The sequence below is a fragment of the Sceloporus undulatus genome, chromosome 4 (genome assembly GCF_019175285.1).
Source record: "Sceloporus undulatus isolate JIND9_A2432 ecotype Alabama chromosome 4, SceUnd_v1.1, whole genome shotgun sequence".
Taxonomy (NCBI): Eukaryota; Metazoa; Chordata; class Lepidosauria; order Squamata; family Phrynosomatidae; genus Sceloporus; species Sceloporus undulatus.
In genome coordinates, this window is record NC_056525.1 from 124,663,166 (window position 1) to 124,688,630 (window position 25,465).

A 25,465-nucleotide genomic window follows, 5' to 3' on the forward strand; every position below is an offset into this window, starting at 1 on the left:
TATTATTATTATTATTATTATTATTATTATTATTATTCTATTATTATCTCCTGGATTTCCACAAATAAATACATCTGCTTAATAGCATCATTTGGACATTTCCAGGATTTTGTACAATTTTCTCCATTTCAAAAAGTTCAAATAGATCTTCTAAGGCTTGAGCCCTGTCAGTAAGAACTTTAAGCTAAATTTATGGATTGTGTGTTGACCCCCCTAGCTTTTGGCCTCACCCCCCCCCCCCGCCACTGGAATGCAGCCGGAGAACCTCTGACACTGATTTCAACGCTTAGGCTGAAAGAAGTTTCCCACTCAATTACAGGAGGAAGATAGCAGCTGCAGTGTTTTGCTCCCTTTCCATTAATGGACAAATGTCCACAATGCCAAATGGCCAGGACAGCTTAACTGTAGCAACAGCTCCTGACAATGGAACTGAACCAGCAGTAAAGCCAGGATCCTGTCTACGTGGGTTAAATAAAACCTCCCTACCACCACTCCTGATGTTCTTGGCAAGCAGTTCAGATGATGCATAGCCCAAAATCTGGTTCTGGTGTGACAGTCTGGACAACTTCCAGCCAGCATCTGGATGGCAGGCTGGGAAGGGTGTGTGAACAGCCTCCTGCCATTGCAGTGAGAATGCCCAGGTAATGGGGCAGCTCAGGGTCAGAATACTATGGGCTGCTCCTGGAATATTCTGGATGATACAGACACTACCATGGTCTAATACTAAAATCCTTGCATAATGATACATCCATTGTATATCCACTCTACTGCCAGAGGACTATTGTTGATCAGAGAAAATGAATATCGTGTGGTGATGAAACAAATGACAGAACACAAATTAAAGCTTTTACTCAATTGTTTATGCTGTGTTAACATGATGTGTGCTCTGTGCTTCCTCCAAGACTCAAGTACATCTCTTTCTCTCTCTCTTTTAAAAATATGACTCAAGGCAAGAAGAACCAAGGTAATGAGGGAATAATTCTGAGAATCTTTCTGCTGAGATTTCAAGCTGACAATGAATATCAACAGAGCTGCCCACACAAATAGATAAAAAGAAGCCACATGCATATGGCTTGCAAAAATAACCTCATCTATAACTAAGGAGTGACTCCTCATGCCTTTACACAAATAATTCAATTTGGGCATCATGCCACGGAAGAAGCTGGAGTTAAATGCTTGGGCAGCTTCTGTAAATCATGTCTGTAAAATAGGTTATCCAGTGGAAATTTACACTGGCCACACAGAGCATATTGCACCATTTTGCTAAGAGCTCCACTGCTTTTCAGTATGATACCAGACTAAATTTAAGGGCTGATATTGCCCTTTTTTCCCTAAGCAAGGAGTAAGGAAGGTATGACTCTTCACATATTGTTAGACTGCACCTTCTGTCAGTTCTAGGCAGTGAGGGATGCTGAGTGCTGCACCTCAACAACTGGAGAACAACACTTTACTGTCCCTAACCAATATAGTCCACTTAGGGATATTTTAGGGAGTGAATTATCCCATACATATTCCCACTTCTTCCTTTGTTTAAGACTGAGAAATGAAATCCTGATTTGATGTTGCTATCTTCTGAAGTAAAACCACTGAGCACCAGATTCTGCACTCTTTCTGGAGGTTGCATTTCATAAATTGAAGTCAGTTTAACAACAACAAAGTTGTGGCAAATATCCACAGTTTAAATGCCAGTTGTCTAATATTTAGAGAAGAAAACATGGGGTGTGGGATGAACATATTCTTGACCATATGCCTGGATCCAATCTCTGAATCCCACTTTTGAGCCTAAGGGATTCTGCCTCCCAATATTGTAGTCATTTTGATAAAAAATATTTTTTTAATGGCTGGAAACCATTATTTTATAAGTTAAAATCCATATTTGAAATGGACTTGGGGAGCTAATGAAGACAGTACAATCCTGAAATAACATGCTTAGGAAAAAGGACTGTGGTCAAAATGGTGCATGCTGCATTTGGTACCAGCAAAAGTTTTCAAATATTCTGCAAGTCCAGCCCTTTGAAGCGAATGCATCTGGTCAGAATGTGAAAAAAACAAGATGTCAGTGGCAAGATCTCCATTTTCTGAGAAAGCATAAAGCAGGGACATCAACTATCATTCTGACCGGAAACAAAACTTGGTCCAGGATTACCACTAAACTATGGATGTGATTTTTCAAAACTTGTGCTACTGTGCTTAAATAAGCCATGCATTTTGCCCCACATTTGTTAACTAGGAATATGTATGTCTTGCCAGGATTAATCTTCACTTTGTTAGCCCACTCTAGTCTTTCATAGGCCTCAGACATTAATTCAAGACCATCCATTAATTTGCTACATTGGTGAAGTGGAACTGAAACAGTTTGTGAAGTGTATTTAATATTTTATGGCATCTTTATTAGTTTGATTCTTGGTTGTGTATTGATATGGAAGAGGAGGGGGTGAGAAGAAAAGGGGATGTACTGTAGGATTTTTATGGGGGTATGAGTTGTTAGGTTCCACCAGTGTTCACGTTTTCTCCATTCCCAAGCCTCTAAACCCATAGGTTGCATTTGTTCAAGCCGGTGTTCTCATCTTGCAGCTTTTGCAAAGGAAGGAAGAATGAAATATTTCTGCTGGTGCCTAGTACTTTGGTGACTCATTACTGAATCTCACCATCTAATGGAGGTTTAAATTTCCCATTAATTAAAAATATAAATAGTTGCGTAGGTAGGGTGGTCAGTTACGGGTGGGGAGAAGATTGAAATGGACAGGAAATTGTGGGGAGAGGGTTTCTGCTCCAAGCAGACATTTTTATGCTTCATTACCATCCTTATTGCAATCTGCAGGCACAGCCTTTCAGATTTCACATCACACACACACGCACACACACGCACACACGCACACGCACACACACACACACACACACACACACAGCTATCCTTTTGGTTCTGAGAGGATAATAATGACTGCAGTAAATAATACCAGCTGTCTTCAAGAACCATACTCAACATTTGGGACTTCCAAATGGTCCTGACGTAACTTCCTCTGACAACATGTGGTATTCTTACTCTTGGATTGACAGCGAATTTGGGGATATACACACAACAGACAAATTAATTGGTGTGGTAGAATGGACATAAATGTAACTCTGGTCTTATAGCAACAGCAATAGCATTTACATTTCTTTTCCACTTAATAGTTAACTCAGCGTTCTCTCTAAAAGGTTTACAATCTGTAAACCAATTGCCCTCAACAAGCTGGGTAATCATTTTACTGACCTACAAAAGGATGGACGACTGAGTCAGTCTTGGAGTTCTGGGATCGAATTCACAACATTGTGCTGCAGTACCACTGTGCCACCAGGGCTCCTACAGATTTTGTTCAACTGTCATAATCCCTAGTCAGTATGACCAAAGAGTTGGAGATTACAGGAGCTGGACTGTATCAGCCTCAGTCAAGTCAGATGACAGGAGCTGTAGTCCAACTACCTCTGGAGGTCCACAGGTTTTGAATGTTTCCTCCACTCCTTTCATTGGGCTTCACTGCTTCTCTGCTATTCTTGGTATTTCCCAAATATCTGAAGATTTTAAAAGCTACATGGTCATGCTGTTGACAACTGAACCTCTTCTTGCCCTTCTGCTGGATTCTACCACCACTCCACTGGGATGTGCACTGGGCTTCCAGAAAAGGCCAACAAAGTTTCTTTATATTACTGGGGGATATAGAGAAAGTAAGGAAAACTGAGAAGTTCTGTGCAGCTTATTATTATTATTTTATTTTATTTTATTTTATTTTATTTTAAAAACCCTCTCCTAGCATTCAGTGAGTAGCACTCACATCCATGGGGTAAACTTGATATGTAATATTAGAAAATGATTAAAGAGAAATATCCACTCTCTCACCCCTTCCTATATAATTACCTCACCTGGTCATGGAAGATCGTCTCTAATCACACTCATAAGTTACTGACCTATATATTCTTTTATAGAGACCAGAGAGACCCTCTCATAGCCGCAGGAGTTTACCGCATACCATGCAGCTGTAGACAAGTCTACATAGGGACCACCAAACGCAGTGTGCAAACAAGAATCAAGGAACACGAGAGACACTGCTGACTGGGTCAGCCAGAAAAACCAGCAGTAGCAGAACATGTTACAAACCATCCTGGGCATAAAATATTGTTTGAAAACACTGAAATTCTGGACCATGCCAACAACTACCACGTCAGGATGCACAGGGAAGCCATTGAAATCCACAAACACCTGGACAATTTCAACAGGAAAGAGGAAACCATTAAAGTAAACAAAGGCCCAGTACAGACAGGCCAAAATAAAGCTGCTTCAGGTCACTATGGAGGTATGCTGTTTAAATGATGCATGTGTCCAAAGAGGCTGGAAGCCATGCCAAAGCCACACTCCAGTGTTAAGGAGTACAGAGTAACTTTGGCACAGCTTCTGGCCTCTTAGGACGCATGCACCATTTAAACAAAATACCTCCAAAGTGACCCAATGCAGCTTTATTTTGGCCTGTCTGTACAGGGCCATAGTTTGGCTACCTGTCCTGAAAAATAGCAAGAATAAGACTCAGCAAATGCAAATGAGAAATCTCCCAGGGTCAGGGATTTCCCAGCAGACAATGAGCACTAATCAAGCAGACACTAATCCTTCTTTACATACCCTCCCACCCTGAGATCTGCCATTAGCAATAGAACAATCCATATGCAAATCACTCCTGCCTTTCCAGGTCACACAGTATATTTATACCCAACTACTTTCCAGGCAAGCATTCTCTGAAGATGCAAGCCACAGATGCTGGCGAAATGTTAGGAATAAACTCTTCTAGAACATGGCCACATCGCTCGAAAAACCCACAAAAGACTATGGATGCCGGCCATGAAACTTCACATTTTAAATTCTTATTTTGTAAATTAAGCTTGATAAAGCTACTGGCTGGAATACAGTACACACACACACACACACACACACACACACACACACACATGTTAAAGTGATAGAAATCACTTTGACAAGTGCTTGGGTGAAGGATAGTGCCCATGAGCCGCTCTCTGTATCTTGACTACAGCATCAGCATAGGCTTTTCCGACTGTGTGGGGAGCGAACTATGGTTGAAAAGTGGGAGCTAAAGGTGCACTGGGATAAAAAGCACTCCCATGCGGTTCCAAGAATGGAAGATGGATAAGGAGATCATGGTACATAGATGGCAAGATTAAGGAAATATTTAATTTTGTACTCCTTTAACCTACATAGAATGAGATTGCATAAAACTGTGCACTGAGAGAGAGAGAGCTCCACAGACTGATAGAGTCAAATGACCATGACAAAACTATGCAGAGTGGGAGCTGAGCTTGACTTTTCATGGCAAACAATGAATTTTAAAGGTTGGGATTAAGGCATATCAGCAGAGTCCTATGAAAATGCAGCAAAGGATCCAGCAAATGAGCCCTGATGTGCCTGAAACTGAACACATGAGAATGAGTTTTAAAAGAGCACTAAGCTAGCTTTTTTGGAGGTCAAATGTTATACCATAAGGTCAGAATTAATCTTCCAGGTCAAGTCTCATTTACATACAGAGAGTTACAGAGAAACGAAATCCTGGAAACTGAGTAGTACCGAAGGAGGCAGCATTTAGCAAAGTGGAGCAGACTGAGCACTTTGAAGAAAAAAAGATGTCGGAAAACCATGCACAGCAGCTTTGAGATTCTAAAGCATTGCTGTATAATCAGGTTTCTCCCCTCACCCCCTGGAATACTGCATCTTACATTCCACACAGATACATGCCCACACATACACAAACATGCCCAAGGGTCACCAGCTTCTAGTCATTATCTAATATGATTGGTCTGGAGATGTATAATGAGCTAGAGACTTCTTGTGATTCTACATATTTGGATTGCATGAGATTAGTAGGATTTGCACATCATTTTCGTACAGGGAAATTGTCAACTCTGGGACATGTAACACAGACATGCAAAATTCTTTGTTTATAGTTGCTCCCCTTAAGTATGAAAAAGGTTATATCTTTAGGAAATGATCAGCTGGCAAGAGTTTTTATGTATACATGAGTTTCTTTTCTTTTCAAAATAAGATGAAGATAGAAAGAGAGAGACCAACATGGTATAAAAGTAAATGAGGCTTGCATTTTGCCAGCAAAAACTAAATACTTGAATTTCTATTGGAAATTTCCTCTCCCCAAATTCATTATCTGAATGAAATTACTGAAGAGGCAAGAAAATTTCTGCATCTCCACACTCTATTGCTTCCATCCTTTGGTTTGTTCTGTGCTGAAAAACTGGTTTCTGTTACAAGATAATTTTTGTTCCAGATTTTGTCTCTTAAATGCAACTTCACAACCCCTATCAGAATAGTATTGCATTGCATGGTTGTATCTGTTTGTTCTTTCCTCAGGGTGACCAGATGTCATAACAAGGAGGACAAGGCACCACAAAATGGAGGAGATTCAAGAAAAACGGAGGACATGGCAAAATAAAACACTCATAGAAATGTAAATTCATGCTTCTTAGTTGTGCTCAAAAGAGAGGACATTTTGAAATTCCTCCTCAACTGGCTGAAATGTAGAACATGCCCTGGAAAAGTACAATGTCTGATCACCCTGTATTTTCCTGGAGGTGAGGTCCAAGGTGGTTTACAGATTAAACACACACACATGTGGATGAAAGCATACTTGGTCATTTTTTGAGAGGGGGGAATTCAGTTAAAACTATCAATGGAATTAATAATAATTTAAAACAATGAAAAGCCTACTGGAATGAAGAATTCTCCATGTGCCAAGAGAAGCAAAAAGACCCAAGAGAGTTCTAGAGCCTGAGAGCACATACCAAGGAAGCCTCCCCACCTCTACTTGAAACATGCCTGTGGAGGTGTGGGATGGAGAGAAGAGATTCCCTCAGAGAAGTTGGACAGGCTCTTTTCATCACAGTTCTCAGAGCTTCCACATCTGCCTTTTGACTTGACCAAAAATACTCCTGTTTTATCTGGACTCTGCTTGTCCAGGTTGCCCACTTTCACCCAGTCTCTTACTGCCTGCTGTCAGACACTGGCTTAGAATCAAAAGGCTTTCTTGGACCTAGATGGAAAAGAGATACAGAACTGAATGTCATCAGCATACTGATGTCACTAAATACCAAAACTCTGGTGAATGCCTTCCATCACTATATTTTAAATAGCATGGGGGACATAACAGAACCATGTGGAACTCTACAGGCCAAAAACCAAGAGCTCAAACTGGATCTCCCAGCACCATCTGCTGTGCAATCCCCTCTGTGAAGCATGGATTTATTATGAAACAATGCCTCTAATGAGTTATTATGCAGACCTACAGTAATAATAATAATAATAATAATAATAATAATAATAATAATAATAATAAATATTTATTTATTTATATTCCACTTAATCACTTGGAATCCAAGCGGATTACAACAATAAAACAAGATAAAATTCTAGGAAACCCCTATCCCTCCCCCCAGTATAAAAACATAGTAATACTAAAAAGAGATTAAACCAATGAGATATTAAAACAATAGTATAAAATCACACCACAGTTCATCTCCTTGTAATATCTCATTGTCAGAGTCTTCACTGCTTGATTCACTGGCGTTCTTCCTGCTCCTCTTACTCTTTTTCTTCTTGGACTTCTTTTTTCTGTGCTTCTTTTTCTTCTTCTTGGCTCTCTTCTTTTCCTCATCACGTGAAGCAGCTTTTCTCTTCTTTCTCTTCTTTTTCTTCTCCTCCTCTTCTGAGCTGGAATCAGAGGTGCTACTCTCTTTGGCTGTCCCATTTTCCTCTTCTGCAGGGGTATGTTCATCAGAATCTGGATCTGGAATTTTGGCGACAGTCCCTAGTGTTTTCAGTTTGTTCTTAAAGTTGTTATCGACATACAGACATGCATACTCTAAAAGGAATGACATAGTGCATATTATATATATTTCAGTTTCTATGCGATATATGGCTTGCCATAACATTTTTGTCACCTGGGACCATCTGCTTGCATGCATTGTTTAGTTACTCCGATCCAAATGATTTTAGATTGTGGTAATGAGTTAGATGATTAGATCATGGTAATGGGCTGCCAGGCTTTTCCCAGTTTTCCTCTTGACCCTGATCCATAAGAATGGCCTTATATTCATCTGTGAAATGGTACAGAAAGGGCGTAGCCACACTGTAGAATTAAAGCAGTTTGGCACCACTTTAACTGCCATGACTCTTATCCTACAGCATCCTGGAATTTTAAGATTAGTGAGGTATTCAGCCTGGTCTGTCAGAGAGCTTTGGTGACTCACCAAACTACAAATCCTAAAATTCTGTAGTCATGGTAATTAAAGTGGTGCCAAACTGCTTTAATTCTGCAGTGTGGCTACACCCAGGGAGGAGACAGAATGAGATGAATGTCACAACAGTGACTAAGACCTGGATGTCATCATACATTAGGGCCTGGAAGGCTCAAAAGGCTTAATGAATCCATATTGGATTGGTCTTAGATTCTGAAATGTTCTGAATTATTATTCTACAGAGCTAGATCCTCCAAATCTGGGTTTAAAACTGGATTTTGGTGAAGTCTGCTGCAATCTCATGGGATGCAGAACAGTGCTCTGACCATTATGTATAGCTGGTAGACTTCAAAACCTGTTTGTTCTAGTGTCAGCCATTACCTCCTGAGTGAAAACCCCACCATAGTAAGCTGCTGCTGTACAAACTGATTTAGTTCCTGTCTTGAAATTTCATTACCGTGCAAGCTGTGCCTCTGCTGAAGTCAGAGAGCCACCTTTCCCTGTTTGTTTATAGGCCTTAGATTTTTTTTTTATTGCAGGCTTTAAAACCATCAGCCAACTTGTGTCATCCTGAAGGGAGAAGGATAAGTTGGACTGACAATAAGATCTTTCCTTTCTGGAACTGAAGCCAACAGTTGTTATGGGGCTATCATTTATTTATCTATTTGGGGTGCCCCCCTCAACAATGCATGAATAATTGCATCTGAGCCAGGCTTTGCCTGCCAATGATACAAAAAACAAAGTATAAATTGAGCTTCCTCTAACAACAATAAAATTAGCAACTTTCCTCAAACCGCTATTACTTAGTAATCTTGTATTAATCTGGCAGCTTCAGATTCAGATGATGATATTGTACTTCTATTGCTGTGGATACTGATTGTCAAGTCACTACCCCTCTGATTTTATCTGATTTACCTTCCATCTGAGGAAAATACATTCGCAAACTCTCGTGCAAGCTAGATGATATGATGAGGAGTCCACCCAAAACAGGATAGCATTCGCTTTTGCATATTGTCTGAGGGGTACCCAGTTAATATCTGCAGTTCCTGAAGGCAGAGATGTCTGAAACACACTGCAGAGCTTCAGTGTATATGTGAAACCTATAGATTGGGACCATCTTTCCTAAAGTACCCCCTATCTTCAAGTGTATCTGAACAGATCTAGGAAAGATGGAGAATTTTGTTCAGCTTGCAGCTCAATAAGAACTCATTAAATTCACACTTCCCATGTCAATATGCCAAGTGGATAACAGTTATCCTTTAGTATTTGCATTCCCACTCCCATATTTTGTGATTCAGTTCTCTGAACACAGAAATGTGTAAAATGAGCACATTGGGGTGAAATGAACACAAGAATGTGTTGATGAATATGTACAAAAACATTAAATGAGGAAAAACTGCTTGCATACTCCCTACTGAGGGTAAATTCTGAGCTAGGAACTGATGCTAACTACTCATCCAACCTTGATGGATACATTTCAGTCTGTTCAGCTTGGGGATGCAGGCAAGTAGATTGGAGAAATGAGGCCAAACACTTGCGTATTACACTCAGTTGGGGAAGCTGAAGGTTTAGAGGAGGTTTTGCACCTGTTTGACCAAGTTTAGCAATGGTGGCAAAAGAGGAGCCATTACTAGAATAATGTTTTGTTTATAAACCTGTTGAAAAACAGGAATGAGAACAGGAGAAGCCTGAACCTTAATTTTCAAGCAAAGGGATGTGTAATCTAAGTCTAGCATATGGATAAATATCCTCTGTAGGAGAAAGTGGGGTGTTATCCCTCACTCCATGGAGAGGCCATGAAGTAAACAGAGATGGAAATTGGATAGTGACAAACTAGAGTTACCATCATCATCTGAGCATACCAAGACATTATTATAAATGTCACTGATGATGGAGACACATTATTCCTTTCTGCTTGTGGCATGAGAAGTCCAGGGGAGCACTACATTGTGAGACCGCTAAAGATGTAGATGACTGTGTAGTCACCATCACTAGGACAGAAGTGATCAAAGAGATATGAAATACACTTGCTGCTGCTGTTGTACAGCAACAGGGTCAGTTTTGAAGGAGGAAGGACCACTGAGGCTAAGTTTGATGCTTCTTTCAAAGGAGCCCTAGAAAGACAACAGTGATGCTCTGCCACCCACGGGTTTGAAATTGAAAATTCCCATCAGATCAAAAATCCCAAAATGTGTCAGTGATGGTAACCAAGAGCACTATGAATAGAAGAAGTGGTTGGCAACAAAAAGATGGTGAATGAAGATGATGGTAAATCGGCAAGTCATGTTCTAATTGCTTGATCTTACTTTCAAGCTCTGATGCTGAACAAACAATATTTTCAGTCAGATCTTTGGGTTCAAGGGAGTATCTGTCCCAGAGAGTTCCTTGAGAGGCACCTCTTGTATTGACAGATTGTCTGTTTTAACAATGTCAACATTGACCAAGACAGTGGGAACTGAGGCTGTCAGAGCTGTGCTTGGATCAAGGGCTGGTAATGATGGGACAATTGAAACAGAATTGGCTGAAGGCAAAATCAGTACTAATGGAACAGACTGCATTGAGATCAACTGTAACATGGTAGGTTCAACAGTGGTGGTCCTGGCAGGCTCTCTTTTATGTCTATGCCTGCCATCCTCCTAGGGATGGAAAGAATATTAGATAATATTCAAAAAATAGCCTAAACCCATATTTTTTACATGTTGAGGAACACTGATGAGAAGACTTCTGGAATGAGGAGAGTCTTTGCAGTTCAGGACTTATTATGTGGAGATTATGCAGGTTATTTGCACTGCGCAAACCCAGCATTTACTGCTGTTTTGTCTGTGCAGAAAATAGCAATAATTCAGGATATAACTATTAATTCCTGTGCAGAAAACACTGTTTTCTGCACTGATAATACTGTAATTGGGTATTCATTCTGAGCAAACTTTGCGCATGGTTGATTTGCATAGAAAATGGCATTTTTTCAGGACAGCATTTATATCAGAGGCCATTCTTGTATGGGTTGATTTGGACTGAAGATCATCTGAAAATGATTTGCTTAAGTTAGAAGTATGAGAGGCATTACACCTGGATCCATGTCGAAGAAGGGCATGGCCAGCACAGACAAAGATGTGTTTTGCTCTGGTATTGAAGAGTTAGTGTAAATCTTTCTGTAGTCTTGGTCTGGAACCACTTGGTACTCATGTTCTTAGCTGTTGTTTTTTAACCGCCATGCCAGACAAACTTTTCTTAAATAATGCTTTAGAGGCCATACAAGAAGGGCAGGAGAGGGACCTAGGTCCAATAAAAATATATATTAGTTAAAGGAACTGCTGTTACAGAAAGTGAGCAAGTTGGAGAAGGAATCTAAAGAGAATTTAAGATGTTACTTCAACCCAGCAGCAATAGAAGTGATGTAGAACTATCTTAGCAATGCTCTTCTGAGAGTGCATGAAGAGGAACAGTAGCTTTAGCATCCTGTTGCTTGCGCGTTAGAAAGTGCAGTGTGGGGTTTCCACCAAAGCTACTCAAGTCAGTCTCTTTTCATACAAGGCTCAGCACAGACACAGGCACATTCCTGGAAGGCACAGAAATTGTAAAGAAGAATGTTATTTACTTTGTTATTGTTATATTTTCACTGTGAGGGATGAAGAGAATGCTTGCAAGATTTTCTGTCTCATATGTATGACTTGGCTGCCTCTGGGCACTATGCATTTAGACCTGGGTTAGTGAAGATAGGTCACTGCAATTGTTGTTCTGCTTCAGGTAACAAAATATCTTGAGGCGTCCTTGTTTCACAGCCGTTTGAATCTTTTCGTTCTTTTAATCTAATCTGATCAGCCTTATCTATGCTTAGTGATTTTATGTTGATTTTATCATTTTGTGTTGTTCTACAAGTTTTCTGTTTTAATTGTTCATTGTATTTTGATTAAGTAAACTGCCCTGAGAAATCACTGATGGGCAAGGTATACATGCCTAAAATAAACAAACACTAGAAAGACAGGCATGGTGTACAGTTGGCCTGGATATTGCTGTAGCCTCCACACTGAGGCCTTTATAATATAGATAAGTACAAAGGAAGATGCACCTAAAACAGAAGCAGCATTTTGGCAAGTCAACCTTGCTGTGCTGGGGACAGAAATCGCCCACCCACTAAAACGTAATTAAGTATAGAAGTGTACTGATTAAAAGGAAACCCCTTATACTTAATTTTCCTTTGTAACTTTATTGAAAAGGATCAAGGAAGATCAATTATTGTTCATCATACTGTACCTGTTTAGACATGTTATGGCACTACAGATAACCTGGACATTTTGATCTCAATCCTGTTGGTGCCTTATACTGTCATAATACCTGAGGGTTATACAGACTTTTTTTTAGTGCGACTATGTGAATAATCTCACTCACGCACTCCAGTTTTGCTGTTGTTCACACTATTTTTTTATTGGAACAGCATCTCTGCACATCACTGTGAGTTCTGTTGCTCACTCATGTCAGCACTGTGAATAAGGATGGCGTTGACAATGCCGATGTATTTGAAACACATTCAAGGCATGCAGAGTTTTATCCCAGTTTATCCCAGGTCTATTTGCATATTATTCACATGAAAACTCAGGAAAAAACCTGACATTGATTATCCCAGGTTAAGTAAGGCCTGTTACAGACTGCCAAAATAAAGCTGCTTTGGGTCTCTTTGGAGGTATGCTGTTTAAATGATGCATGCATCCTAAGAATCCGGAAGCTGTACCAAAGCTGCACTCCAGTGCTTAGGAATGGAGTGTGGCTTTGGCGCAACCTCCGGACTCTTAGGACCCATGCATCATTTAAATAGCATACCTCCAAAGAGACCCGAAGCAGCTTTATTTTGGCAGTCTGTAACAGGCCTATGGTTTTTTTTTTGCAACCCCCCCAACTTACTTGGGTGCATTCAAAATGTATGCAGAAAACAAAAAAGGGGGTTTAAACCACATTCTTCCAGGATTATTTTCACCATCTGAATAACCCCCTGGTTAGCCCACATAAATACTCCTTTAGGAATGCATAAGAAAATATCCAGTACCTCCTTGACCAATGTCTTCACCCCAGGTGTACAAGGGCAGTTGAAGGTTCTGACATGCAGCTTCACTCTGTGGCATTGACTAGCTAATCGACTCTTGTTCACTTGAACCCCTCTCCAAACATCAGTGTAAATTTGGCCAGTAGATCAGTAGGATCTTGTCTTTTATATGCACGCAGCACAACCATATAATGATCTTCTTCTCCTTGTGGAAACAGAATGTCCTTGGGTTGGGAGACTCAGGAAAACTGGATTGGTAGGCCTTACTGTGTATTTAATTAATGGTAGATGAAAGAGTTGTGAGAGAGGGAAGTCAGAGCTAAAGGCCCCTTGGACATGGCTGGTGTGTGTGTGTGTGTGTGTGTGTGTGTGTGGACAGGGTGTGTGAGCTGGTTTCATCAACTTACAGTTCACACCCTTTGGCTGTGGCCATCTGGAAGTACACATTGGCATAGGTAGCTGTGGCAACAACTTCTTCATAATTTACAAAGATAAGAAATAATCTTAAAGAATTACCTGGCACACACTGCCTCGTCTCCAAGGTCTGACCTAGTAAGGAATTGGAAATTGACTCCTGAAGGATAGGTAAATCTCCCCAAACATGTAACAAAGCTTGGAAAGTTATTTTCTTCCCCAGGCTACAACTCCTAGAATGACATACTGAAAACTGTAGTAAAAAAAGTAATTTTAAATGTTCTAAATGTACCTCCATCAAAAAGTGGGGGAGGGATTCAGGATTGGTAATTTTCAAAAAGCTGCCAAACAGAAGAAAATGAAATAGGAAGAGGGGAAAAAAGAGAAAAGAGTGAGTGCCTCTTTCTGTGAATCATGATGTAGGGAGGAAATGTCAGGGTGGGATAAAGGGAGATGGAATCAAAATCATATTGTCTGAATGTCTATTTTTTGTTAAATGGCCTTGGTAAATCAACATCCCTATTTTGTTTTCATTTGTCTCCGAGACAAGGTCTTCTCAGCATGGTGTTTTTTTCACTTGCTTGGCCTGTCATTCCTTAAGGCTTTTTTCACTTGCTTCGCCTGCCATTCCTCTGCCATCTCCTGAAGGCTCTGCAAAAGCCAGCTGTCCAATTGCCATGGTGTCTGAGCCTCTGAAACTGTATGGAAATTATCAGACAGGGGGAAAGGGGAAAAGATTACTTGGCTAAATTACACAATTGCGCAGAAGATTTTCAGACTGCATCATGCTCATCCAGAACTTACCCTGGGAAGAATAAGGAATGCTCCAGCAACAAACTATTCACAAGGAAATCCCATGAATGTCTTTTCAATAGCATGATTGAAGCGTGATTTCCAGAGTGCAAAAGCTAATCGTGTTTCATTCACGCTATAGGGGAAGGAACCTGGGACCTTTAAAGTTTAAAGGACCTGCATTTCGGCACAGGCAATTCATTCCATTGCCAGGATTGTGTTTGCAGTGGATTTCAGTCTTGTTTGAAATGTAGAGCATGACTTTGTTTACACTGGATTAAAATATTATGGTGAAGTAATGAATTTTATTTTATTGTTTTTTACTCTGTGCGGGGCGAGAACATGATTTAAAGACATGTGCCGAAATGGCGCATGCGCTAAACAATCAATACCAATATACTAATGCTTCATTCATGGATATGTGCAGAAAGTAATCGTGCTATTGTTTGGGTTTTATCTGGCCTTATTTCACGATTGCATGAGTGTGCGAAAAAACGAGTGCTATAGCACTACTGTTGCTTTTTGTTTTCACTACCACAATTATTCTGAATTGCCTGGTGTGATAATCTTCTAACTTGAAGGAACACACAGAGACGAGCGAGTAGGATTATGTTCACAGACCCCAATTTGGCAGACTGTCTGAGGGCTGGAGCTGATGAGCAGGAAAAGACAACTCCATTCTGCTTTTCCCCGAAGCAGGCCGAAATCCAGCTCTCTGCACAGCCCACTCCTAGGGTGGGCCAAATACACACAGCCCGACTGCACGCTGCTGCATCAACCTGCATTGCTGGGTAATTATTTTTTGTTGCCTCCCCACCATACATATGCACTGTTTCACAAACCCACCACCTGCAACTTCCAATTATTTCCACATCTGCCCAGATGCCATCCCATTTTATGACTGCCCCTTTGATTGACCACACAGTCAAACAAGATAAACCCATGGTCGGAAGTGACAAAGAAATGCGAAGAGTATATGAGTTAAGATGGATAGATAATATTAGAATCATAGAGTTGGTAGAAACCGTAAGGCAGTCCAACCCCCCTGCCATGTCAAAGCATCCCTGACAGATGGCCATCCAGCTTCTGTTTAAAAGACTTCTAAGGAAGGAGACTCCACTACACTCCAAGGGAGTGTGTTCCATTGTCAAACAGCCCTCACTGTCAGGAAGTTCCTCCTAATGTTGAAGTGGAATCTCCTTTCCTGGAGCTTGCATCCACTGCTCCGGATCCTAGTCTCTGGAGCAGCAGAAAACAAGCTTGCTCCCTCCTCAATGTGACATCCTTTCAAGTATTTAAATAGGGCTATCATATCACCTCTTAACCTTCTCTTCTCCAGGTTAAACATCCCCAGCTCCCTAAGGCGTTCCTCATAGGGCATGGTTTTCAGACCTTTCACCATTTTAGTCGCCCTCCTTTGGACACGCTCCAGTTTCTCAATGACCTTTTTGAATTGTGGTGCCCAGAACTGAACACAATATTCCAGGTGGGGACTGACCAAAGCAGAATAGAATGGCACTATTACATCCCTATTAAAGAAAATGTAAGTATAAAAAGAGAAAAACTGAACAGAAGTGATATAACGCATGGGAAAAAACAATAATAAAGATATAAGTTAACATAAGGGTGGTTAAGAAAAAATAAAGTATATTTTATATTTCTGGGGGAGAATTCGAATGACATGACCAAACTAAGACCAAATTAAGAATATAAGAACTAAGAGGTACAATGAAAGGAATGTACAGTACAATCTTGATTTTGATTTTTAAAACTAATAAAGATTATTTTTTTAAAAAGGAAAGAAGTTAATATTTACATATATGCACACAAATATAAATATAATTAATTTTTTTAATTTATATACCGCTATTCCAAAGATCATAGCGGTGAACATCAAGTAAGCTAATTAGCAAGTAAGCTAATTTGCCCCCAACAGTCTGGGTACTCATTTTAGCGACCTCAGAAGGATGCAAGCCTGAGTCGAGCTTGGGCCCTTTTGCTGATCTTGAACTTGCAACCTTGTGGTTTTGAGTGAATGGCTGCAGTACAGGCATTTAACCACTGCGCCACCAGGGCTCCATTAATATATAATTATATAATTATATAATATATAATTAATATAATTAAGTCTTCAAAAGGCAATAAATTTCCAAATATACTGATATTTCCTACCATCTGTACATTTTATGTCTGTGTATGAATATCTGACCATCACTTTGATCAATGTTTTTTCCATCCTGAGTGTCCTTTAGTTGTAAGATATCTGCAACTGTAGGGGTTATTATTTATTTATTTATTTATTTATTTATTTATTATTGGCCATCCACTTTACAGCTGGCATGAATAAGAGAAACCCTCTTAGATTCTATTTATTTATCTAGAACCCAGAAATGCCGATGGTAAGATTAAATGGGTACTATGGTTGCTGGCCATAAGGGACCCTCCTTAATAGTTGTTGCCAAAGGCATTTGTATTATTTGCCCAATAGATGGAATGGCTCAGAGGACATAAGTTGAATTTTATACAGGAAAGTTGCTTGGATCCTGGACTGTCTTAGATGTCACAGGCATTGGTTTCTGCTTGATGCCAAGGCTTGTTTCATTCTGTCCTTTGCAATGGATTGCACACATATGTATGTTTATTTGTACATTTCCAGGTTTTTCAAAAAGCCTTTAACCATATTTCAACTTGAGAAGAAACTACTGAAGTAACCCAAAGTACTTTATCCTATCTCAGCTGCTGCATCTTACTTTCAGCCTTATTCTCAGCTAAAAAGACATGACTCATCAGTTTTCATTGCCTCCACCTGCTTCTGTTGTTTAGTTGTGGTTGTTGTTTTCCTAACCAGAATGAAGCAGCAAGAAAGCAAATAGGAATAAATACCTCCAGCTATAAAAGTGGAATAAATCAATAATGTTCTCTGAAGCCAGAAACGCTTAATAGGCAAAGATCACTGCCAGACTCCTTAAAAGAAGAAGTTGCAGCATTTAGAGTGCAGCTAGGGTGAGCTTAACCCTAGGAAATAATCAGCAAAACTGCATTCTTCACTTTTATCTTAAATAACTCATACAGCAATGGGGGGAAGCATGTGACATAAAGAGGCTTAAGATTCCAATGGCTCCGGATCTTTACTCAAAAGTAAGCCCGGCTGATTCAAATGGGACTCAAACAACTATTATGATGGAGCCTTAATAGTTAAAGCGGTGTCAAATTGCATTAACTCTGCAGTCATAAATAGAAGGGCTTAGAATGGGTCTTGCTCTGTGGAATAGAGCGGGAATCAGTTTTTCAGCACCTTCTCCAAAACAAAACTTCCCAAATTTCGTTATGACTCTAAAAACTCACTAGCAGCCCATAGTTCAAGAGCACCCCAGCCGATGACTGTGAGATGAGGTTCCTACCGACAGTTTTTAAACTAACACAAGAACATAAGAGCCCATACTGTATCAGACCAATCTAGTCCAGCCCTCTGTTACTATAGTGGATGGCCACCTGTGTATGGGAAGCCCACAGGCATGGCATGAGTGTAATACAGTGGGCCCTTTTCCCACATTTTCCCTCGGCATAAGGGGAAATCCACCTATGCTCGAGCCCCATAGGAAATGTGGCGGAGTGGCATGGTGTAACTCCTGAATCCAATTCTAGAAACTTCTGCAGTCCACTGTGATGCTTTTAGCAATCATTTCACAGATAAAATTTCTTGGATAAGAGCTGACAGATGCTGTCATGATCTCAGAAGCTGTCATTGGGGTGTCCAGCAACTCTGTAAGGATTCCACTGGATCACTTTCAGTTGGTGATGGGGACAAACTGCCAGGATCAATAAGGAGGACAACCTGTCCTTTCAATCACAGTCCTTTTTGGCTGGTTGTCCTGGGAGGATATACAGTTAGATCTCAGCTGCCTCTTGCAGCATATTATTAAAGCATCTCTCAGGGAGGGAAGTTTTCCATCTTGCTTAAAAGAGGTCCTCTCTGGAGTCCCTTGACCTTTCCAACTATAGTATATACCCTACATTTTCATCATCTCAAATGCTCATCATCAGTACACAATTTCAATTCACACTCAGCTTTTTCTTTGTGAAATCCCAAAAAGTTTCTTGCTTACCTTAAATCTTTCTAGCTACTGCCAATATTGACACCAGTGGACATCATATCCCTCTCTGACCAACTCCTCCTGAGACTTAAATTTAGCCTTATTATCCTCCTGTTCAATTAAACCTTTATCAGTAATCATTTTTTCACAACTACTCTTATCCCTACTAAACTGTTGTCTCTGAATTTGCAAAAACAAAAACAAAAAAAGCTCCAGCACATTTCAGATGCCAACTTACAGAACAATCTGAGGAAAACACACTGAGATACACCGTAATGTAGCAGAGTACAGAAGCAACAGCCCAGATAAAAGTTGATCTCTTCCAAGTCCTTGGAGGTTCTTTATCTTGAGTTGCAATATGTACAAAATATTTACAAACTCTCCTCACTGACTCCCATCAACTTTACTGTTTGTTGTATCTCAGCATACATCTCCAAGGCTCCAAAACGCAATCCAAAATCTACAAATCATCAATCCACTTGTGACCTGTCTCCTGGTACACTTCTATACTGTGATGGCTATGAATCATCATCCTGTGCCTCTCAGCATGATGCAACCTTTTTGCAGTAAGTTGGATCATGCCATTTTTAGGACACTCTCACAGGATATGATGCATCCTGTCAGTCAAAATATTTTCACCACTGTTTAAAGGAATATTATTCCAATGTAAACATGACTTCTTGGAATTTTTGGAGACAGTCTTGCAGTCTTATTTTGTATTTGTGAGTTTTTAAATTATGAATAGGTAGTATGCTCTTTTAACTGAATATTTACAGTGGGCCCTTGGTATCTGTTGGGTTTGGTTTGAGAACCCACCCATGATACCAAAATCTATGGATGGTCAATGGTGTCCCTTATATAAAATGGCAAAATCAAGGTTTGCATTTTGGAATTTAGATATATATTTTAAATATTTTCAAGCTATGGATGGTTTCATCGATGGATGAAAAAAAACATGGATATGGAGGACTGACTCTGTTTTGTTTGGTGTTCTGTGTTTTAGCTGGTATCAATCTGTTGTATTTTAATCTGTTGTTCTCTGCCCCAATTCATAGGAAGAGACAGGGATGATGAAGATGATGATCCCATGTGAGAAACCTCAGTCCCTGCCCAACTCTTGTGGTACATTGCCAAAGGTTCTGCATTACGTACTGTTTGTGTGCACTTATTCATGTACTATCTGAATAATCCTGGGCATGGAGTGACAAGAAATAGCACACTTACCTATAGTGTTTGAGAGAAACATACACATGCAGATGGACCTGGGCTATTTTGCAAGCTTCAGGACCATCCTGTCCCTCAAAATGAAACTTGAAGCCACTGTAAGATCACTTTAAAAAAATCTGCTTCTTTTAGGGCTCATTCCCATTGGAGGAATGACTTGATTTTTGATACGGCTTGGCTGCATGTCAGAAACCAATCTCAAAAGGTCCCTCGTCCCCACTACAAACATGATTTACCCTACTCCATAGTAAACACTTTTTGGGGGCATGATTCTTATTCCCATTTGTGCTCCGGGTGTCAATAATTTGACAGCAGTACTGGAGGAGGGAGGGAGGGAGGGAGAGAGAGAAGCCCCCAAGTTGGGGATGGAGAAGAAGGCCTGGGAAGAAGGGAGAAATGGGGAATTTCTGGGAGCAGGGAGGGACAGAAATGGAGGACTCTGGCATAGGCAAGGCAAACGGGGGACTTCTGGGAGCAGGGAGGGAGAGAAACAGGGGACTGCTGGGGCATCCTGGGAAGGGGGAAACTGAGGACAATGTTTTTTTTTTAAATTAAACTGAGTGCATATGCGCTTGATTGCTTTAGCAATTACATGACTTTGCAAGTAGTTGCAAAAGTGATCAATCGACTATGCACTCAGTTAAATAAATAAATAAATAAATAAATAAATAAATCAAGTACAAAGGCAGCATTGGCTGGGGGAGTAATGGTGGATCTGTCATAAACTGAAGAAGGATGGTAAACACCCCTCTGCCATTTGTCCCTCCCCTCCTGAATGCTGTGATTCCAATCTGTTGTTCCCACCGATTTGACTCGCTTCAGGATTGATTCTTGTGAAAAGAACTGCAAAAAACTCAGTATCAAGTAACCCCAGGTTGTTTGTGTTTGCCCTGCTTCTTTCCTCCTAGAATCGATCCAATGAGAATCAGAAGTGGGTTCAAATGGGAATGAGAGTCATTCGCCCCAAATCTTGCTTCAGAGCAAACTGCAATGGGAACGAGCCCTTAAAAGATTTGTTTTACAAGTAAAAGAAGTGTGGGGACACACATGTTTTTAGGTACTTATCACATTAGCCAGTTGTTTCAGGTTGTTTCAGGTTTCTGCTTGAAAACCACTTCTCCTCTACTCAGAAAGGTAGTAGAATGGTAATGCACATTTTCACACATCATTGCATTCGTGCTTTGTGTTTGTTTTATCATATGATAAATGCAACAATACAATTTACATGACCCTTTTTGCTCCACCCTCCTGCTCCTTAATTGGTGTTTTTTTTTAAAAGCAATCAGCCAAGCTGTAATTGCTTAATTAGAAAACTGTGCAATGACACTGTTATGGAAACACCCCCATTCTGTGCTTAAGTTGGAAAGATGAACACACACCACACCAGTGTCACAATATTCTCTATACATTTTCCTGCAGGCCATCACTTGCTAGATTTTGCTTTTCTATATTATTCTTTAAACTCTTGTATATTTACTCTTTATTTACTCTTCAAACTTTTCCTGAAGCCTGCGGTTTCTCTGGGGATTAATCCTTAATAGGATTACTTTGGAATTCCACTTTTGTATTACTTCCTTTATTTACCAAAAAGCAAAGCAAAACCTTAAAATAATGTTTAAAAATGGCAGAGAACTGAGAACAAGCACACAGCAGTTCTCTTGGGAATCCCCATGTCTTCTCAGCCCAGCCACCAGAAGTACTCTGGAGTTTCCCTGCTGGAAATCCCCAGGAAACCTCCAAGAAAAGAGCAATGAAACCATGCTCACACCATGCTCACTATGTTCCCCATACTGTAATGAAGGGGAATGAGAAATTTACACCCAAAGCAGATGGTCAGGGGATAATTAATGGATTATTTCAAGTGGGAAAATAATTTATTTCCAATCACACAAGAGTGGTACAGCACTGTATAACACTGGGAGAAGAACCACCATGGCGCGTTACAGACCACGGAGAAGCGGCGGTCTGCTGCTGCCGCCGGTTGCTGCATCCGGGAACCACAGCAGCCAAACGGCGCGGTTCCTGGATGCAGCAAAGAAGGAGTGCGAAAATCGTGCTCCTTCTTGCTCCCCGGAAAAGATGCTTTGAGGCGCTAGTCGCGCACTTGCGGCGTCATTGCCAGGGCGTGATGTGCGGACGCAGAGCATCTGTTACATCAAGATGGCGGCGGCCGTGTGGAATGGCCGCCGCCATTTGTTACAGACTCAGTCCGTGGTAGGGTAAGGGGTGTCTGGAAGAGACGCCCTTTTCTAACTCTAGCACGGACTGAGTCCATCCTAGGGTGCCCGTTTATAACGGGCCAATGTCATGCAATAAGCTCCAGGCAAAGATGGAAAAAACACAGGGAAATTGCAATATAACTATATTGTGTAATAAGCTCTTTAGCAATACAATTCTCTAACTTTCTTTCCTCCATAAAGTTGGAAATGATTTTACTCTGATGCCTTGGGGTATGGGGTGGCTGGAAAAATGGCTTTGGAAGTCACATGCGGGCCACAAGCTCCACAATTCTCACCTCTGGTCCACAGAATACATTGTTCTTCTCTTACCAGATTTATTCTCTACAGACCTATGGGATGTTCCTAAAGCAGCATTTTACAATCAGGTATGATCCACTTGTTTGAAACTACAACCCACTTGTCTCTTGACTTCAAGGCCATTGACCCTGCTAGCTGGGGGAAATGGGAACTACAGTTGTCCTTCCATATTTGCTAGGGTTAGGGGCACAAGACCCTTGTGAATATGGAAAAATCTGCAAATAACAAAAACACCATGTTTTTACTGAGAGGACACCTCTCTAGGAATCTCTAGGTCCTCCAGGGCAACTCTGTGGCCAACGTCTGAGAGACACTGACCACAAATGCCTAGTAGAGTATTCTCTCTAGGAATCTCTAGGTCTTTCAGTGCAACTTTTAGTTAAAGTTGACCATAGAGTTGCACTTGTTATTCCTAGAGAGAACCTATTAATTAAATCTGTGAATAATCAAATCCGCAAATATGGAGGGATAACTGTATAGGCCAATACAGCTTGGGGGCACTAGATTAGGGGAGGGTATATGAAAAGCTGAAGAACAGTGAATCTAGCAAATCTAATATTAATATTAACTTTAAGCTGGTATTTTCAGAATCTCCCTGTTTCCTTGACAGAAGAGAATATCAGGCACAAGATAGGCACAATAGGTCAGGAACAGGTACAAGAAAGTTGGGCTCATCCTGTGATAAATTTGGTGCATATACCTGATCATGGGGTTTATAGGTGTTTTGGGGGTGATGGTATTGCAGATTATCCTTTCAAGTCAGTACTCTGACGATAACATGATGCCATATTTCTTAACAGACCCTGAATAAACATATAACAGGAAACAACTAATAAAGACATATAGGCGGGTTACATACCGCCGAGAAGCGGCGCTCTCCCGCCGCCACCGCTTGCAGCGTCCGGGAGCTGCAGCTGCCACACTGCGCGTCTCCCGGACGCTCCGAGGAAGGAGCATGGAAATCACGCTCCTTCCGGGGCCGGAGAAAAGATGCACTATGCGCCGTGGCGCGTCCTCAATACATCACATCCGAGCCGCCTTGTGTGGAGGCAGCGAGGTCGTGACATAATCATGGCGGTGGCTGTGTGGAACAGCCGCCACCATTTTGTGCACGCGGAGCGCATACTAGGGTTAGGGGGGTGCGGAAGCACCACCCCTTCCTAACCCTAGTACGCGCTCATCACGTACTTTCTGGCGGTCTGTAATCCACCGCAATGTAGTTGAATGCTATGTAGTGTCAAGAGCATTTTGCCTGACCTTGGACAGAGTCAGATGATTTAGCTAAAATTAAAAGAACAATTTTTGAAGAAAACTTGCGTTAAGACTATTCGAGGCACGGCCTAGAAAATACTTGCCTACTTCCTCAAACAACAGGAAGTTTTGGAGATGAGACATGTTGTGCATGAACCTATTTGTTCTATTTGATAGTAAACAAATATACAGGCCAAATATGGAGGAGCAGCAGGCAAACGCCGAAGGAGAGAAGCTGCTCATCTTTTAAAGAAGAATCAGCTTCTCTCAAAAGAAAACAGCATGTCCTGCAGAGCGCTGCAGCTGGCTGGGAAAATTCAGCATTCTGTCTCCTTGACCGGCTACATTCTGATTTCTGTTTCTCTCTAGCATCTTCCTTTTCTTCACCACAATGGGGTCTTTCCACCTGACTGATTCCTTCCCTTTTCGTTGCCTGTCGGCTATATTCTTTCTTTATCATTTAACACGTTATCTTTGTTTCTTGAGCATTCACTGGGTGCCCGTTATAATGGCAGCAATAATTTAGTATTACTTGTGGTTGAGCAAGCTTGAACTTAAAACTATCATATTATACTAATCTTAGGCCAATTTAACTAATAGGCTTGCTGGCTACATGCGACTGGGTTATCTCTCTTGAGTAAAAGCTTGAGCTCTGAGCTTCAAAAAGTTTTGGACTCCCAGAATCCCAGACATCATGGTCCATAGATGATGATGAGGAGGAGGATTACAGTTCTTCACATGACAGACAAACTGTGGGACACACCTCCATAAGATATCATTATGGCTATCAGTTTGCATGATCTAATACCTCCTTGGAAGCCAAAATGATCAAACTGAGGCTGTCATACTTTGGACACGTCATGAGAAGGGAGGACTCATTGGAAAAGACAATAATGCTGGGAAAGGTGGAGGAAGGCCACATATCAGATGGATGGATTTTATTAAGGAGGTCATGGATATGGGTTTGCAGGAAATAAGCAGAGCAATGGAGGTGTCTCATCCATAGGGTTGCCATGAGTCAAGATCGACTCAAAGGCAGTTAACAACAAAAAAAGGAGAATTAGATCAATTCATATAGCACATGGCTGTCATTGGCTACAAATCACAATGCCTACATATTGCTTTTAAAAACAAAAACTATTTAAAAAACAACACAAATACAATCATCATACATTTTACATACCTAATATCCATCCACTTACAGCACATTTTACATCTGTTTAATCACAATTTGAGTCACTTTCATGTTGACAACTTTGGTAAATTTCTCACAAATCAAATTATTTTGTTTTATCTTCCTTGTTGAAACAAATGTTTTTGTATACCAGCTCTTATGTTATATACAATGAATTATCTAACAAATTCACCTCCCCCCATATATTACTGAATGTAATAGTAGTAGTTCTGACATAAAACAACTAGCAAATTAAAATTATGCCTTTAAATTACAACATCATATGCACAGCTTAAATGTATTTACATGTACATACTTCCATGTGGTTAAAGTGAAAATTTGATAAGATGTGATGTTTTTTTAAAGAAAATTTTAAAATAATATTTTTATTTATTTGTTTAAAAAACAAATTAATTGGGAAAAACAACAACAACAAAACCCTGGGCCCTCTTCTTTCTTCTCTCACTGAGCCTTGCCCCACTCACACTATCTCTTCAGTGTTTTAAAGGGACATAGACAAACTCCAACAGCCTGTTTCTGTCCAAAGGCACATGCATGGGGAGTAGTAGTGTCACATCTCCTTAGGAAGTCACTTAGTGTGGATTGCACCTCCACACTCCCTAGGGATGCTCCTGGCTGGAAGATCTCTGTACATCAA